Here is a 15,058-nt window from a genome sequence, read left to right on the forward strand (position 1 = left end):
TAAATACTTTTCAGTTAGTGCAGACGACCATTATATTGGAATTTAATGTAAAAAATAAAATTGTTGGACACACATACAAATATATTGACACATCACAATTTTTTACGATATTTCATGTTTCATTTTATAGATATTGTCGTGTAGGAGCCCACCATTTTTTTTTCATATTAAATTGCAATACTAATCTCCACCATCTGAAAAGTAGTTGTAGAAAATTCATTAAAAATACTTATTTGTCGGAAAGTTATGAGGAAAGAAAGCCGAATCGTATGAATTTTCTGAATCCCCTCTCCCTACCCTCGGGAATATTTTTCATAACAGATTCTATTGTAATCAGAATTTACATCATCTGAAGCGTATTTATAGAAAATTTCATTAAAGAATATCCATTTTTCTGGAAGTTATGAGGAAACTAAGTGAAGAGGGACAGACTTGTGTAGGTTTACCGATGATAACACGAATTGTCAAACAGCCACCCACTCCCAAGAATATTAGGATCGGAGCGGCGGATATAGTTCTCCTCTATTCTTTTATGTTCTGGGTTCAAATCCCGACAACTTCGATATAGCAACACTAGAGCAAGCTCTGTGCTCGTGTCCCGCCCTGGATCGCAACTGGCGCGGTTCGTCGCTTTTGCTGCAGCTTTCACAGAGCGGAAGTGAAGCGTTAGTTAAACGGAAGCGGTATACCACGTGATAAGTACTTGATGTTGGTCCGTTGATACTACTTCAATTTGGTAATTTACCGGAGCGATGGGGGTAAGTGCGAACGATTTTCACCTGCATACTGGCCGTGTAGAAGAGAAAGGGAGTGAGAAAGGCTTCTGATGGATCAACGTGCACCTCTCTTTTAATAACACATTCCAATAGCGATCCGCTTGTTGCTCTGTCTCTCCATATATATGTGAGTCTCTCCCTTTATGTGTGTGTGGCTATCTGTTTGTATGTGTGTGTGGCTGTCTGTATGTGTGTACATGTATACACACACACACACACTCACAACTCCTATGTATGTGTTTAGGTAGAGAAACATGTTTTGTGTAAACGATTGCAGGCGAGTGTTCCTTCCTCCGACCACTTCCATCCTCTTCATTCTCTCCTTCTAATCCGTTGCTTTTCCTCTTTTCCACTCATCATACGCAGTTATTATCGCCACACACTTTTCATTCTCTCTCTCTCTTGCCTCCACCACAAACATCCATTCGCCTTCATATTAATAAATTTTGCTAAGTGTTTCCTTTCCGATTCATCCACCCAGGATCGATAAATCAAGTACTCCTAATTTACCGAGATCGAATTACACAACTATTTCTGTGCTTTTTATAACAGAAATTCTTAATTCAAATCTCGTTTATGTTGTCTCCAAGCTTTTATTTCCCCAGGCTCAATAAAACCTAACACCAGACATGTATCGGAGTCAAATCAATAGAATATAGTCCTTCCTTTACAAATCCGTAGCTTTATGGTCAGAATGTATGAGATACCAATCTCATACCTTTCTGTTGCTCTTGAGAAATTCGTGAATCTCTCTCAATCACATTTTCTCTTTGACATTGACTTATTGTTAAACGGAGTAGCGAATATTTAAAGGTATGATTTATTTGAATTATTATCGATTTGCAGCATGCCCACTTCATGCTCAGTCCTTACTAAATCAACACAAATTATGATTCTGCTTCATCCAGAGCAAAATTTGTAACAACCCCACACCCCCTTCTTTTTGTTTCTCAAGTTAAAACAAAATAGATATTCGTCTGAATACCCTTCCCCCTCATACATACTACTTTGATACATCAATCTTTTTTCTCTCTACCTTTCTGCTTCCATTCGTTTAATAATGACTTTGGTCATCGATATACCTTATGTAAACAACCACACTCGTTCATATCCTTGACACAACTCCAAACACACCGCACACACGCACTGCGTCTATATGTTGATGGCATTTTGCACCTTGCCAACCATCCTCATTTGCTGCCTCGCACCAACCACACCTTTTGCAGGTTTGCACTGATTAATCGTTACCTACAATCTTATCCTACCAGAAATCTTCTCATGGCTTTATAGGATTTGTTTTTAAATATTGCACTAGTTAATCTGGACGCTATTGAACGGTCTGACTGTATTTAATAGAGTTAGGGTAAAATATTTACTCTATCGATTTGTGTTTCGCTTTATTTTCCGAACTGGTTTGGTGAGATATTTTAGAAATTCTTTCACAATTCTTGGCTCGCCATTCACCTGGAGATATTAATGGAATTGTTTTTCTAATGATTGTCTCCCTTCCTATGTCTTCCACTGACTGGCGGCAACTCCGCAGCTTGGACACAACCAAGCTTCATATTTTGCACCGCTCTGCTTTTCTGATTTTCTTTTGTTGATTACCTTTTTTTGTTCTCAATATTTCAATTTCAAAAAAGTTATTGTGACACCCACGTGACAGTTATAAACGTTATTCATGACACAGAAGACCATTTTAAATGCGGTATCAATCAACAGTAAAGAAAGTTCTTTTTCTTCACAGAAGTACATAATATAAATAACAATTTTAATTAAAAAAAAGAAAGATATAAATTAACAATAATAACCTCTCATACAACTCATAATATTTAGAAACTCAATAACAGTTATAACATCATATTACTCGAATAAGTGGAAAGTTTTTGGGGCAAGGTGATTTCCAAAATAAGATACTCAGTAACTCTAAAGCTGCCTACAGTTTAGATCCATGGACTGAGAATGACAGCTTTAGGTTCTAAATACACAAAAAGACAGATTAGATTAGATCTCAATTTGTCTTATTTGTGAAAACTATTATTTTTTAATATTTATTTCAAAGTTATAAATTTAGAGATGTACTTCTAAAAGGAATCTTGTTTAATTGTACCATTAAGTTGGAATTGTTGAAGTTTCATTTTTGTATTAATTAACAGCTCGAATGCATCATCAGATGGTAACATAACAACATAGTCTTTTTTCAGTTGAACAAAGGAAATACTTTTGCACTTCAGCCTTTCAGTGGTTGATTACAAAAGCAAGGTCTCACAATCTCTCGTGGTGACCTCACATTATACCATTGGCAATATTGCATCCCAAAGACTATACTTTACATAGGTGCAGGAGTGGCTGTGTGGTAAGTAGCTTGCTTATGAACTACATGGTTCCGGGTTCAGTCCCACTGCGTGGCATCTTGGGCAAATGTCTTATACTATAGCATCGGGCCGACCAAAGCCTTGTGAGTGGATTTGGTAGACAGAAACTGAAAGAAGCCTGTCATATGTATGTATATATATGTATGTGTCTGTATTTGTCACTCTAGCATTGCTTGACAACCGATGCTGGTGTGTTTATGTCCCCGTCACTTCGCGGTTCAGCAAAAAGAGACCGATAGAATAAGTACTGGGCTTACAAAGAATAAGTCCCGGGGTCAATTTGCTTGACTAAAGGCGGTGCTCCAGCATGGCCGCAGTCAAATGACTGAAACAAGTAAAATGTAACTACCTTAGCCGTGATCAGTTGTGGACCCTCTACAAAGTTCATGCAAGTCCCATATTAGAGTAATGCTCTACATACATTACTTTTATCATTGGCATCCATTTCCCCTCTATTGTGTATAAGAAAAGTGTGCCTACTCATTTAAACTATTTGTAATTAAATGATCTGATCCAAAGAGAAATAGTTTTGTTAGCAATACAGTGCAACAGAAGTAACTAGCTATAAATTGCCAAGCCTACAATCTGTTGTCTGTTCAAATAATATAATAGTATAGCCAGTTGTTTTTAAAGGAGTCCGTGTATAGCCATCATCATCATTTAACTTCTGTTGTCCATGCTGGTATGGATTGAACAGTTTGACCAGAGCTGGTAAGGCCAGGGGCTGCACCAAACTCCATTGTCTGTTCTGGCATGGTTTCTACAGCTGGATGCCCTTCTAATGCCAATCACTCCAAGAGTGTAGTGGATGCTTTTTATGTGGCATTAGCACCAGTGCCTTTAATGTAGCCTGAACACCAGTATCAGTTCTGCTGTGGTGGACAGGTCTTCTTGAGTACAGCAAGGGGCCAGATATCGCGGCCCTTTGTTATGTCCTTCATAAGGTTCAGTGTTTTGAAATCAGCCTTCAGTAATTTGTCTGCATCTTCCTGGGTCTCCCTCTTCCACAAGTTATATCACGTGACTGACCAGACCATCAGATGTTGTTACACATCGCTGGTCACAATGCTTTCGCATTGTTTTAGCCTTCAAATGACGCCACCCCGCTGGCTAAGCGAGCAGATCAACAGAAGAAAGAGTGGTGAAAGAGTACAGCAGGGACCCCCCCCCTGCCGGAGCCTCGTGGAGATTTTAGGTGTTTTCGCTCGATAAACACTCACAACGCCCGGTCTGGGAATCGCGACCGCGAGTCCGCTGCCCTAACTACTAGGCCATTGCGCCTCCACACAAGTTATATATCTTAACATATTACCATTACAGAAGAAAATATAATTAATCTTCAGAGAGAATATTATTCTTGCTTCAATATTCTGAATTTGTAACTACTCTTAATTTCTCTTCTTATGGTTAACATTTAATCATATAATACTTGTGTCTATGGCTCTGTTTGATTGAAAAATATTAAAAAAAGTAAATTTTTTCCTGCTCCTTTTGTGTAAAACTGTGTTAGAAGGCATTTTAAAGCCATAAATCTTCCATTCTTTTAGTAATTAGAAATATTGGTTTCAAATTTTGGCACAAGGTCAGCAAGTTTTGATGCAAGGCATAAGTCACTTACATCAACCCCAGTCCTCAACTAGTACTTATTTTATTGACATGAAAAGGATGAAAGTTTAAGTTGACCTCAGCAGAATTTGAACTCAGAGCATAAAGATGGACGAAATGCCACTAAGCATTTTACTTGGCATCCCTTGGTAATTAGAAATATTGATATTATTTTAAACTTCTTATTTGGCAGTAATGGCTCTGACACCTTGTATTATCATGTGCACTACTTTGATTCACTTGATAAACACTAGTTTGCACTCTGACACTCTAACAAACTGCAAACTGTCATTAGCTATCCTAAAGTTGTTTTTGTTTTTATAAAATATAGCTGTGAATAATATGTTAAATCTTCATCAGATATTTAATATTAAACAAAAAAAGTATTCCCTTTATGAATCCACTATAAACTTGTGACTGAAACAGAAAAAGTGTTCGGTAATCTTGGACCCCGAGTCACTTTTATGGTACAGCAGAAGCATCTACTACCCAAGACCTGATATGAAAACATTAAAAGAAGTGTTAACCCTTTAGTATTTAAACCGGCAATATCCGGCCAAAATATTTAATCTGTTTTATGTTCAAACTGACCAGATCCAGGCTCTCACACCTACCCTACAATGTTATTCTACATTAAGTAATTACACCATCAAGATCTTGAAGATATGAGATAATGCATGATTAATTCAAATCAATGGGAATCAATAGGCATTATGTTTGATAGAATAATCTGAACACTAAAGGGTTAAGAACCATTTAAACCAAGATTTAGACATGAAATCTGAAAATAAATATGTATGAGGTGCAGGTGTGGCTGTGTGGTAAGAAGTTTGCTTCCTAACCACTTAGTTCTGGGTTCAGTCCCACTGCGTGGCACTTTGGGCAAGGGACTTCTACTATAGCATCAGGCTGACCAAAGCCTTGTCAGTGGATTTGGTAGATGGAAACTGAAAGTTCATCATAATATATATATATATAAATATATAATGTGTGTTTGTGTCTCACCACTGCTTGCCAATGGGTGTTGTGTTTACATCCCTGTAACTTAGCAGTTCAGGAAAAAAAACTGATGGAATAAATACCAGGTTTAGCCAAAAAATTAAGTACTGGCATCAGTTCATTTGACTAAATGTTCTTCAAGGTGGTGCTCCAGTATGGCTACAGTCTAATGACTGAATCAAGCAAAAGATATGTATATAATCTCCACTATTCCTCACTGTTGGGATTACAATTCCTTATTTATTAGATATGATGATTACTCAAGATTTAGTAATTTTTTTTTTGGCTAAGAGTCTTACTGTGATAGAAAATATGTTATTTCTTGTTATTATTGTAAACATTGTGAAGCAGTGTAATGGTCCTACTCAGTCCAAAATGTTGAACTATTTTATTTGTAGGAGGTAAGTTCTTTCAGTTTGTAGTTCATTGAACCAAAACACTGACAACTTGTTGTTTAACCCCAGGTTAAGCAGACTTATAATTATGGATTTTCCAGCCATGACCATTGTGTTTCCTTCCAAATATAGCGTCTCTAAGACAACATTATTGTGTTCTGTCAGTTTACACACCACTGTAATCAAATCACATTCATTAACTATAATAAAAGCATTTTTGTTCTTGTCATCAGTAACAAGCTTTTTCTGACTCACATTCTATCAACTGTAGCATGCCTCTGAGTTCTGTCTTACATTTATTTCATATCTTAGTGACATGTGTCACTTTCCACATACACACACTGGTAAATGCACTTCCTTAACATTCTGCAAACAGTCAACATTCACTTGCAACCTAAGCATTTCATGGGCATAATAACCTATTCCCATTCAACTGCACTGAAAGGCAGTCACTATACATATACCACAGAAACAATTTTGAAGCTCTATGCTCTCCTAACTCATGAAGTTAAAACTCCTTAAGTTGCTACACATAACTGGCACATAAAAAGAGCACTGTACGAACGTTGGGCCTCACGGAGGTGATGACAAGTGACTGAGACTGTTGGGGCTGTCAAGCCAGGTGAAATTGTAGTTGTGGTCGATGCCTGTGTCATGTAATTGGCATCCAGTTACTGGCAACAGTAGCACATAAAATGCACCCGTTACACTCTTGGAGTGGTTGGCATTAGGAAGGACATCCAGCCATAGAAACCATTGCCAAATCAGACTGGAACCTGGTGCAGCTCTCCAGCTTATCAGTTCCAGTCAACTGTCTAATCTATGCCTGCATGGAAAGCAGACACTAAACGATGATGATGATGATGATGCATCCTCATTTCTCTTGACAATTTCATATGTATAACATTGCCATACCATCATCATCATGATGATTGTTTAATGTCCACTTCTCCATTTTTGCATAGGTTGGGCAGAATTTGTTGAGGTGGATTTTGGTGCAGCTGGATGCCCTTCCTGTTACCAACCCTCACCTGTTTCCATGTTGGTAATTTTACCCATAACCAGACATGTTTACATGGGAGATTGGAATGGAAGGACACTGACTGCATGATAGTAACACTCATTTACAATTCTCACTGACAGTCAAGGCAAGGATATAGTAACACACACACACATGTATATATGACACGTTTCTATCAGTTCCCATCTACCAAATCCACTCAGGACTTTCATCAACTTGGGGCTATAGTAGAAGACACTTGTCCAAGGGGCCTTACAGTGGGACTAAACCTGAGACTAAACCACACAGCCACACCTGTGTCTATCCAAAAGAAATTTATATATACACATATTGCGCTTACGAAGACCTGTTGAGTGAAGTGAAGTCATTGTCATGGCTGATGCCAGTACTGCCATGGATTGCCACCCATGCCGGTGGCACATAAAAAAGTACCACTCGAGTGTGGTCATTACTAATGCTGCCTGACCAGCACGGGTGCCAGTAGCATGTAAAAGGCACCATTCGAGTGTGGTCGATGCCAGTGGTACGTAAAAAGCACCACTTGAATGTAGTTGTTACCAGTGATGCCTGACCGGCTCCTGTGCCGGTAGCATGTAAAAAGCACTATTCAAGCATGGTCGATACCAGTACCGTTGGACTAGCCCTCGTGCTGGTGGCACATAAAAAGCACCAAACTATTAGAGTAGTTGGTGTTAGGAAGAACATCCAGCTGTAGAAACTCTGCCAGATCAGATTGGAGCCTGGTGCAGCCTTCTGGCTTTGCCAGCCGTCAGTCAAATTGTCCAACACATGCCAGCATGGAAAGCAGATGTTAAACGCCGATGATGATGATGATGATATATATATATATATATATATATCAGTTACATCCCAAACAATAAGTTAGCTAGGCATTTGTAAACCACAACTCAAATAACACTTTCACTGCCCATAATAGATACCTTATACAATAACCACTTAAAATAAGACAACACACACATACTCAACACAGCAAATGTCCAATAAAATAACAATGCACACTATTGTATAATTGATACCTATCATTACAATACTAATAATTTATGTAGTTCACATTCTACATTGCTCCAATTCTTTAATGCTAGGTAGAATATACTGAAACACAAAACACCAGCTTCACACCACATACAAAGCCTATTCACCACTCAACAAATAGCACAACTCACATAGGACATATTTTGCATAACAAAAGCAACAAAATAACTCCAGCAACAACAAACCAAACACCATAGCAAAGGAAAGCTAACAGGTCTACTCTCTCAAAAGCAATACTACACACACACGTAAAGAGCATAGAGATACGTCTCGTGAAGAAGTGGAAACTCATATAAAACTATTATAAAACATAACTAGCAGCACCCCTTGGAAATTCCACTGTTTGTTTGAAGACTAAGATGGGCAGAAGTTTATGGAGAAGCATGAACTAAGATTTCTTTTGACATTGTTTTTCTTTTTTAAACATTTGATTCTTTAGGTGGTGTAAAATTCCATATAAGGTAGTATGAATGTATAGTCTAAGGAGAAAGCTATACTCCTTGTTACATATTTGTCACCTCCTCTATCTTGAGAGTTGTTATCTACTATTATTTTTTCACTTTATGTTGAGAAGTAAACACTCCTAACTATGGAAAAAATTGAAGATATAATATGTCTCTGCTACTGTAAGGCAGTGAGCTGGTAGAATTGTTAGCATGTTGGGCAAAATGCTTAGCAACATTTTATCTGTCTTTTAATGTTCTGAGTTCAAATACTGCTGAGGTCAACTTTGCCTTTCATCTTCTTGGGGTTGGTAAAATAAGCACCAGTTGAGTACTGGGATTGATGTAACCAATTTACCCCCTCCTGGAAATTCCCGACCTTGTGCCAAAATTTGAAGACAATGTTATTCTGTTACTGTATGAGAACATTGGTAAAGAAAAATTGTTATATACTCTATTCCATTCTCATTTTCATATCAGAGAAAAATTGATAAGGCTTGAACCGAAAGACCCAGTGAAGGAAGTATAATAACTGCACCACTGAGCTAAAAGAACATAATCTAAGTACAGGTATGGCTCATCACCATCATTATCGTTTGAGGTCCATTTTGGGTTGGATGTTTGACTGAATCTGTCACACTGCAAAGTTGCATTGAGCTCCAGTCTCAGATTTGGTATGGCTTCTATGGGTGGGTACTCTTTTCTTCTTTTTTTTTTTAACAGAAAAAGAATGGGGAAAAAGAAAAAAACTCCCACTACTAAGGGGACTATTCGGGTGGGGAAGGTGGAAGTGGATGGCTTTATGCCAGTTGTTGAAAGGCTAAATAAAGGAACAAGGGCAGGTGTTTTACTATAGAGCAGATACATGAGCATAGGAGAGGATGCAAACAGTTGCTATGGGGAGAGAAGAGCAACAGAAGACAAGTGGAGGTGAATATAGTGTGTGATAGACAAGGGTGGAAGTGCTTTTGAAAAGGAATAGCTGTATGGAGAGGAGTCAGGTGAAAGATATAGGAGTGACTGTGGAAGGAGAATAGGTTGGAATGTGGTGGGATGATGTGCAAGGTTTAGGAACAGTGGAGAGGGTGATAGAGAGGTACACAGAGGATTTAGTAAGTGGGGCATGATGATAGATATGTGATATGGTCCCACATTATGATGACGTCCTTTTGTCGTCGTCTGCGTGACTGGCCTGAACAGCGTACCTCTCTGACCGTATTTCTTTATTTGGCCATTCAGGGCCTAACATAGACGGGACAAACAAGGACAGATAAAATAACAAAGTAGGGAAAAATCAAATCAAATGAAAAGAATGGTAATGGTAAATGAAAAGGTGGAACAACATCAACTCAAAACCCCACACTCTAGATAACATCATTGAACATTTTTAGAAAGAGTTTTGAAGAGTTGTTCTATTTTTGTCTGTTTGTCCTTGCTGTGTGTTGCTTGTGTTGTATATTCAGTGTCCTTTTTTGGAGTTTCTTTTTCCTCTTTACTGTCTGTGTTTGTAATGTATATTGTCTGCGATTGTATCTGTTCTTGTGCATTCGTTTTTAAGCTTTTTGTGTTTGTTGAAGGAAGAGAAAGAGAACTTGTTTTTTCCTTTGTCCTCCCTGCAACTGACCATTCCTCTTCACTTACCTTGGTAGTTGTGGACGGTCCAACTTCCTCTGGCACGCAATTCTCCCTCTCCGTTGTCTTCTCTTCCTCTTCACCTGGAGCCTCCTCATTCAGCTTCTCTTGCTGTTCCCTTGGTTCATCTTGTCTTTTTCCTTGTGCTTCAGGTTTGAAGGGCTTGGGAGCACGGTTTCCTTATGTGCCCCTTTAGTCTGTACTCGAAACATCTTGGGATTCTGCCCTGTATTGAGACTCTCAGTTTTGTCTCATCTGGCAGAATTATAAATTCTGGAATTTCCTCCAGTTCTGCTGGTGTGGCTTGAAGTGTCACTGAAAGACTCCCACCACACCAGTTCTGCACTTTTTCTCCTTGAATTCCAGCAGTGTCACCTCCTTGATATTGGAGCAAACAGCTGCCAGAAGCCACACCGATCTAATTTCAGGTGGATAACCTATTGCAATTTTTGTGGTTCTTTTACCAAGGTATGACGGTAAAAGAGCCAGCTCCTTTGTCTGCAGGATGATCATGGAATCATCCCTAGTGTCGTATTCTGACATGGATTATACCTCCACAGTACTGAATTTCTTTCTTCTTTTCATGAATGCCACGTTGGCTTTAGGGCCTTTCCAGTTTCTTCGGTAGATGCTACCTCTATTTTCTTTGCTTTAAGAGATAGTGTTCTATGAATTATTGTTCTTTTTTCTGTTTCCTGTGTGGCTTCCTTGTGAGGGGAGTTAATCTCATGTTTGCTCCCTCTCTCCGCAGAATTGGTTGAAATTTTTCCATGGCCTTTGGCCTGATGTTGTATCTTCTTTGCTTTTTACTGACCACTGCTGCATAATCATCCACACTTTCTTCTGAGTCGCTTTGTACTCTGAGTCGACACTCTTCAGTAGCTCCAGCACTTCATACAAATCACTAGTCATTTTGTGCAGATGCAATTCCCACAAAAAATGCAAACAATTCACCCCTAACAGGGTTACAACAGGAGAACTAAGGTTGTTCAGGTGAGCAATGTGCCGAAAGACACTGACCAGTTTTAAACACGAGGTAGTCCCAAAGAGAACAACATCAAACAATAAATAACCATTCACAACTCAAAGGTGTAGCTTGGTGACTGTAATTCTTTTTATTTGGCACCTAGGCCATGACACAGAGGGGACAGCACAAGGACAGACAGAACACCACAGTGGGGACAAAAAACATAAAAATGAATGGAAAATGGAAAAATGTACAATGAAATCAATGGTGATGAAATGGCTGCATGGGCCCCACTCACATTGCACCCCTACCATTTGAATGGTCTTACTTTCAGTTTGTAATCTTTTTCTTTCTTTCCTTATTTTTTCACTATTAGCATCATTTTGTTTACTCTTGTTTTCTTCTTTTTTTTTAAAGCCATTTTACTCTTTTTATTTAATATCGGATGTAAGTATCTAGTTCACTTAGTTCTACTAGCGGTGGTTTGTCGGACTCCACCACGAATCCCGGCTGCTTGATTTCACACTTTTCCTTCAACTTTTTATATTTTTCTTTATCGATTAGAATAGCTTTTACATTTATACTGTACATCTCCTTGGGCAACCTAACCCTTATAACAGATTTAAGCTTGGTTATCACTCTTTCGGTATATATACTTTTAGCATATGTCACGAAATTCCAGCTATATTTTCTTTGTCTTCTTGCTTGTTTATCATGTTCCACCCTTGGCACCACCTCCTCTATTCTGGTTAGTGTCACTGTTTCTTCTCTTTGCTGTCCAAAAAGGTTCTCTAGTATGCTTGCTTCTCTCTCCTCCTCCTCCTCCATGACCTTCTTAACCTCCTTTTCTACCTCTTTCTCGACCTCCTTTTCAACCACTTTTACGACTTCCTTCTCCACCTCTTTTTCTGTCTCTCTGGCAGAGAGCCAATTCTTTCTTTCCTTTTTCATTTTTTCACCACTTCAAATTCCTCCTCTATTCCTGTTGTCTCCTCATCTTCCTGGACCACATAGTTCACTTTCTCCTGTTCCTCAGCCTGTTCTATTTGTTGCTCTTTCTCTTCTCTCTAGGGGCACCTTGCCTTCATGTGGACTTTCTCACCACACAAGTAGCATATGGGAGACCTGCTCTCCACCACCATCTCAATCTCATATCTTCAGGTAATATTTCTTCTGGAATCTTATTCATGTCACTCACAGTTGACTGGACTGCCATCTTGATTCTGTATCCCCCAAAATTCACTCTTTTTGTTCTCATAACTCTCAGGATTTTCGCATCCTCCTCCATGTTGTACATTACTGCAGCAACCAACCATGTTTCATCCAATTCTGGTGGCACTTTTCCCACCCTTACTCTGATAACTCGCTTGCCACAGTATATTGGTAGGAGCACTCACTCTTCTATCTTTATGGCATCAGTGGAGTGCTTTATTGCTTCTTCTTAGCTTATGAATTGCACCTCCACTGTGCCATATCTTCTTCCTTTTGTTATAAATGTGGTGACCTTTTGACCTCTTTTAAACACTTCTCAATGTCTTCTATCATAGCTATATCGATTTTCCTTGTCGATACCTTCAGTGTTTTGTATATCACTGTTTGTTTTTTAAACTCCATTTGTTAAGTCAACCTGGGGGGTGTCAGTTTAAGGCTGTGGCCTTTTCTAATAGCTTGCTACTTTCTTTCAGCTTTCTGGGTTCATTTTTAACTTCTCAAACCTCCAAAGCTTCTACTATTCCTCTGCCAATTTCAGCCGCATAACTGTGGCTGAACCAATTCTACTATATGGCTCAGAAACCTTGACGTTATCAAAGAAGCTTGAGGAGTGGTTGGATGGAACTTACACTCACCTCCTTATGAGAGCTCAAAATGTCTCGTGGAAGCGTCATCCAACCAAAATACAAATATATGGAAAACTACCACCTGTATCATCTCTTGTGAAAGGTAGGAGAGTCCAGTTTGCTGGACATTGTTGTAGAGCTGAAAACAAGGCAATTTTTACTCTTCTCCTCTGGAAGCCATCTACTCGTGATACCAGAGGGCGCACACTCTCCTACCCTGATGTAATCTCCAGAGATACAGGCATCCAGCAACAGGACCTCCGTAATGCTATGATGGACCGTGAAGTCTGGCGTAGCATAGTAAATTCCATTGTCTTGACCACGGTCGAACAATGATGATGATGTGGCTATTTTCTGGTCAAGTTTCCATTTCACTTCTCTCTAGCTCTCCCATAAATGGGAATAAAAAAAACAATTCAGCAAAAACTCATTATTAAAACAGTAATTTCAACAAGTAACTAACGTAGTACAACCATGAGGGGAGACCTTTAACAATTATAACAATATCACACTTACTTCAACAGAATCGTAAAGATTTCAAAAAACACTGTCACAACCCAAAAATTGAGTCAGTGACTGACACTGCTTGCTGTGTCTGTCAGTAGTGGAACAGCCCACCTCTCACTTGGGGGTGTCCGCCACAATACCTCCCCACTTTGAAATTTTTTCTCTCAACACAACATTATATATATATTTTCATTTCTTTTTCTTCTAACCAGAATTATTTTTCTCTTAGATTTTTTTCTTGTTTCACACAGAATTATATTTTTGTTCCACATAGAACCATATTTTTTTCTTCAAAATGCTGCAGGTAGTACCAGTCTACATTATTTATTAGTAACGCTACTACATATAGTGACCGGACTTAAATCCTTCACATGGACTTATTCGTTTTTTGTTTCACACAGAAACATTTTTTGTTTCTTCAAAATGCTGCAGGTAGTACCAGTCTACATTATTTATTAGTAACGCTACTACACATAGTGACCTGACCTGACTTAAATTGTTTGCACGGACTTATTATTTGTTTTTTGTTCCTCACAGAACCATATTTTTTTTCTTCACAATGCTGCAGGTAGTTGCAGTCTACATTATTTACTGGTAGTGCTACTACATATAGCAACCTGACTGAAGTCCTTTGAATGAACTTATATTATTTTTCACTGTGTGTAGTTCAGTTCTATGTTAGAGTTCCAATTTTATAATTTTTTTCTTCAGAATCTTTTTTTATATATTTTTCACTGTGTGTATATTACTTTTCATTGTGTAAAGTTCAAATCCCACCTCAGGATTTTTAACATTTTCCCACTGCTTTTCGCTGTTTGTATATTACGTTCCACTATGTGAAGTTCAAATCCTACCATGGGATTTTTAACATTTTCCCACTGTGTGAGCTCCGGATCCTCTTTGCCATGGATATGTCCCACATTATGATGATGAAAGGACGTGACTGGCCTGAACAGCGTACCTCACTGACTGACACTGCTTGCTGTGTTTGTCCACTATTTATCAGTAGTGGTACAACCCACCTCTTACTTGGTCCGCCACAACAATACGAAAGAGCATTGAGGAAGAAAGCCAGTAAGAGAGGTGTTAAGAAAGGAGTATAGCAGAAAGAAGAGAGCAGTGGCTGAAGGCATAGCAAAAAGGTGATTGGTAAAAATAGTATGAACCGGGATGATAATGAGGAACAGAAGTGATTCCAGAGGAAGAAGCAGGGAGGTAGCCAGAAGTGGGGTGGGCATACAATGTGTGTCTTGTGCTAATTCAGCTCTCAGATGATTACAGCAGTTGGATTCAATCCTACTGAATAGTACCCAGGGCAAGTGTCATCAACTAATGCTGAGAGTAAATATATGTAAGTTTATGATTATGCCACTTAAAACTGGTTATGTTGATATATGATGAAATGGTGGTTTGACCTACACATCAATTGAGTAAGCACCAAACCAGC

General features: G+C 38.7%; 1 protein-coding gene across 2 annotated transcripts in view; it reads left to right on the forward strand.

Moving 5' to 3' along the window:
- The first annotated feature begins 642 nt into the window (after positions 1-642).
- The window catches only part of LOC115209282, a 36,446-nt gene continuing 22,030 nt past the window's right edge, over positions 643-15,058 (forward strand). The window contains exons 1-2 of one of the 2 annotated variants that reach the window (XM_036501593.1): positions 698-758; positions 9,148-9,237. The gene's annotated coding sequence lies outside the window, so the exon portion shown is untranslated. Of the gene's footprint in view, positions 759-9,147; positions 9,238-15,058 lie in introns of both variants that reach the window. The other variant, XM_029777597.2, reaches the window with a different exon arrangement.

Source organism: Octopus sinensis, linkage group LG3 (assembly GCF_006345805.1).
Source record: "Octopus sinensis linkage group LG3, ASM634580v1, whole genome shotgun sequence".
Classification (NCBI taxonomy): domain Eukaryota; kingdom Metazoa; phylum Mollusca; class Cephalopoda; order Octopoda; family Octopodidae; genus Octopus; species Octopus sinensis.